Source organism: Chionomys nivalis, chromosome 3, assembly GCF_950005125.1.
Source record: "Chionomys nivalis chromosome 3, mChiNiv1.1, whole genome shotgun sequence".
Lineage (NCBI taxonomy): Eukaryota > Metazoa > Chordata > Mammalia > Rodentia > Cricetidae > Chionomys > Chionomys nivalis.
In genome coordinates, this window is record NC_080088.1 from 111988884 (window position 1) to 111993666 (window position 4783).

Here is a 4783-nt window from a genome sequence, read left to right on the forward strand (position 1 = left end):
TGCTCTGCAGAGCCCAGGGGGCGGGCCTATGTCCTTGGGGGTGTGGTGTGGCGGGAGTTTCCACAGCTAACTCTAACTTGCTGCAAGCTCGGGCCCTATGGAGGCACCGCGCGCTGAGAGGCCCCAACTTAAGCAGCTTTCCAATGACCAAGGCCAGGGTATGCACAGGGCTGGGACACTTCTGCAAGGCTCCTAGGTGACTGGGTGCTCCCCTGACTACGTGGGCCTCCCCAAGGACCACCTCCTCTCGCCCTCCTCCAAAGCCTTTGTGCTCACTGGACGAGATGCACTCCTTAGCTGGGTTCACGGGGGCAATTGATTCAAGAGAAGGTTAAAGAGAAAATTTTTCTTTTCTTTTTTTATTTTTACATTTACTTTTTTTTTAACTTTTACTTAAAAATTTCCACCTCCTCCAATTTCCCTTCCCCTCCCCCATCCCCCTCCCTGTCCAGTTCAAAGAGCAGTCAGGGTTCCCTGCCCTGTGGGAAGTCCAAGGTCCTCCCTCCACCCCCTCCATCCAGGTCTAGGAAGGTGAGCATCCAAACAGACTAGGCTCCCACAAAGCCAGTACGTGCAGTAGGATCAAAACCCAGTGCCATTGTCCTTGGCTTCTCAGTCAGCCCTCCTTGTCCGCCATGATCAGAGTCCGGTTTGATCACGTGCTCCATCAGTCCCAGTCCTACTTTGGTGAGCTCCCATTAGATCAGCCCCACCGTCTCAGTGGGTGGGCGCACCCCTCGCGGTCCTGACTTCCTTGCTCATATCCTCCCTCCTTCTCCTCATTTGGACCTGAGAAAATTGTTATGTGCCCATGGAAATGGCCCCAAGAAGTCAGACCAGGATGTAGCTGGGGAAGGAATGACAGCACCCATGCTCTCTGGGCTGGGGGCGGGGTAAAATGGGTGGGTTTCTGAGCATGCTCATTCAGACCCGCCTGCAGTCCCAAATAGAAGACCTGCTCCAAACTTTTCAGAGCCCCAGCCCTTCAAAGCTACTGCGTGTGAGACTAAAAGCCTTCTACAGTTCCAGTGCTTCAAACAGCCTAATTAAGCGGACCATCTACAACACCGTTTCACTGTAAGCGCCTACAGGCTGTGGGCTAGCCTCCCTTCCCCCCTCATCTAGTGAACTACCTCAAAGCTGTGGTCTGACTTCAGCAATAGCTCCTGCTGGGAGTTACAAACAGTACTGACAAGGGGTGCCTTAAGCTCCTCAGCCTCAGGCTCCGACCCCTGCTGTATGGGCTGGTTGGTTCCTTTTAGCTCTCAACTTGACACAATCTAGAACACCTGGGAGAGAGTCTCAGTGAGGAAACTTCCAGATCGGGTTGCCTGTGAGCATGTCTGTAGGGGACTCTTATTAATTGTTCACTGGTGTGGGAAGATCTAGCCAACTGTGGGCGGCTTCATTCCCTTGGCAGGGGTCCTGCACTGTATGAGAGGGGAGAGAGCTAGTGGAGAGCAATGAAGCAAGCAGGATTCATGAGTTATTCTCTCCCTACTCTAGACTGTGAGCTGGAGACTATTTAAGATCCTGCCTTGATGTCCACGCTATAATGGCCTGAATTGTGAGGTTTTTTGTCAGGGCATTTGTGACAGAAACAGACATGAAGCTAGAACACCGTATAAATTAGTAACTGGGTGTTGACCACCTGTGGTAGCTGCTGCTATTAAACACTGTAAAAGATCCTAGGCAAGCCAGGCAGTGGTGACACACGCCTTTAATCCCAGCACTCAGGAAGGAGGCAGAGGCAGGTGGATCTCTGTGAGTTTCAGGACAGCCAAGGCTGTTACACAGAGAAATCCTGTCTCAGAAAACCAAAAGAAAAAAAAAATCCCAGTCAGTCAAAGCAGTAAGGCAAGAAACAAGGAAAGGTGAAGATTAAAAAGAGAGGCGCTGTCCTCTGATGCCATTGTGATCCCTGCCTGGGACATCCCACAGACACAGCAGACAGACACCCGGTCCTGTTTAGATACTCAGTGACAGTCATAGAATGACTTCAGTCCCCATAGAACTCTCGCTCCAGCTGGGTAGAAAGGTGAGGCCACCGTTCGATAAGATAGAACGAGTTCAAGAAGCCCATGAGCTTAGGTGGGAAATGGTCTTGATTTCCAGTCGTTTGTGGTAAACAGCAAACCAGAAATCACAGCAGAGTCAGGCGGTGGTGGTGCACGCCTTTAATCCCAGCACTCAGGAGGCAGAGGCAGGAGGATCTCTGAGTTTGAGGCCAGCCTGAACTACAGAGTGGGTTCTAGGACAGCCAGGTCTACACAGAGAAACCCTGTTTCAAAAAGTCAACAACCACAATTATAAAAATCACAACAGGTAAATATCTTAATATAACTTCAAAATCATAGTAGTTAAGAGTAGCTATGAACTGGGTTTTCATTCTTGTGTTTGCTTTTGTTATCTTGTGATAGGATCTATGCAGTCCCAGCTGTCCTGGAATTTACTATGTAGGCCAGGCTGGTCTCAAACTCACAGAGACTGCCTGCCTCTGCCTCCCGAGTGCTGGGCTTTTCATGCTTATAGTTAATACTCACAAAGAACAATAATTCAACACTGCATTTCAAGGTCACTTTGTGCACAGCGAGAACATTGCTCTGAGAAGAGGCCACAGTTTGCAAAAAGCCATGGAGTTGGATGAGGCGCTGGGTCTTGGGGGCGTGGCCAGGGAGTTAAATAAGCGGGTCAGGGGCGTGGCCAAAGAGAAAGGCTTGCGGACTGGGTGTGACGAAGCTAGGGAAGTTTGTGATTAGACATTGCCAAACTGTTCTCAACTAAAGTTGCTGCTCCCCTTTGCCCCCCCCCCATTCACACTTCTTCCCCAACTTGCCTGAGAGTCAGCCACTGTCCAGTAGCTCTCTGTAGGGATCCTGCCCTCTCTCCTGATGCTCATAGAGCATATTCAGGAAGATGTGAGCCCGGTCCCTGAAGGATGTGTCTACTTGAGCTCTCTTCCTTCTCCCCCAGCGCTAGGAGAAGGCCGCCTCCAGGGGTTCACGTGTCCCCAGTGCTCCTAGTTGCAGCAGCCGACCACTGACCACTTCCCTTTGCAGAGCACAAGCTGGGTCCAGGCTCTGAGAGAACATGAGAAAATCAAAAGGTAGTGAAATGGAGCCCGGCAGTGGTGGCGCACGCCTTTAATCCCAGCACTCGGGAAGCAGAGGCAGGCGGATCTCTGAGTTCGAGGCCAGCCTAGTCTATAAGAGCTAGTTTCAGGACAGGCTCCAAAGCCACAGAGAAACACTGTCTTGGGTGAAATGGATTTCCGTTTCAGCCCGGGATGAGAGGGTTTTCCCAGAATTACATCTGTTGCCTGGGCCCACTCCACGTGACTCACCACCAGCTGTAATAGCCCCATGACCACATCTGCATGGGGTGGGGGACCTGTGTGTGATGATGCATCATGGGAAGGCTGAGCTCGGTGGTAGAGCACTTGCCGAGCATGTGAAGCCCTGGGTTCGAGCTCGGGCACCACCAAAGTGTGTTCTCTGATGCTGACTTCGGCTTTGTTGCTCAGAATGGTATAGAAGAACAGAAGGGCAGCAGTTGGCATCAGGCCTGGGGCTCCATCCTGCCTCCGTCCTGCCTGTGCTAGCTGGGCGAGCTTTCATTCATTCAACAGATAGTCTCCGGGGCTGGAGAGATGGCTCAGCGGTTAAGAGCATTGCCTGCTCTTCCAAAGGTCCTGAGTTCCAGCAACCACATGGTGGCTCACAACCATCTGTAATGAGGTCTGGTGCCCTCTTCTGGCCTGCAGGCATACACGCAGAAAGAATATTGGATACACAATAAATAAATTTTTTTTTTTTTGGTTTTTCGAGACAGGGTTTCTCTGTGGCTTTGGAGCCTGTCCTGGAACTAGCTCTGTAGACCAGGCTGGTCTCAAACTCACAGAGATCCGCCTGCCTCTGCCTCCCGAGTGCTGGGATTAAAGGCGTGCGCCACCATCGCCCGGCATAAATAAATATTAAAAAAAAAAAAAAGTCTCCGAGTGTCACCTAAGCGCAGACATTAAAACAGCGGAAGCTGGTGGGTACCACCAGTCTGCACCAAGACTGCTCTGTACAGAGAGACACAAAAGAACATGGTAAAAGGAAGGATGAGGGGAGCTCATGGCCAAATATGGCAGCTGGGGGTGGGGGTGGAGGTGAGGACCATTGAGGTATAGAGATCAAGAGAGGATTCTCAGGGAGGTGACATCTAAATGCTACTAGAAATGAGGAGGTACCCACCCTGAGATGAGTCCCAACCTTTGTTCTTTGTTTGTTTGCTTGCTTTTTGAGACAGGATTTCTCAGCCCTAGCTGTACTGGAACTAGTTCTGTAGACCAGACTGGACTCGAACTCACAGAGATCCACCTGCCTCTGTGTCTCAAGCTCTGGGATTAAAGGTGCTACCACTGCCCAGCGAGTGACACCCTTAACACCCTTTGTAGTAAGGAAACAACACTTGCAAAGGGCCTGAGGTGGGTAAAGGCTGTGTTAAGACCAAAGGAGACCCAGGGTTACTGATGGATCAAGAGGTCATGGGCCTTTGAAGCAGGGAGGGACACAGTCTGATTGCGATGTGTGCGTTAAAACATACAGAACATGAACCAGGTGTGGTGGGACACACTTATGATCCTAACTCTGGGGACACTGAGATAGGAGGTAAGTTCATGACCGGCTTAGAAGACATAGAGATTTCCAGGTCAGCAAGAACTGCCAGCTAAGACCAAAAACGTTAAGAGAGCCAGGTATGGTGGCACACATCCTTAATCCCAGCACTCGGGAGGCAG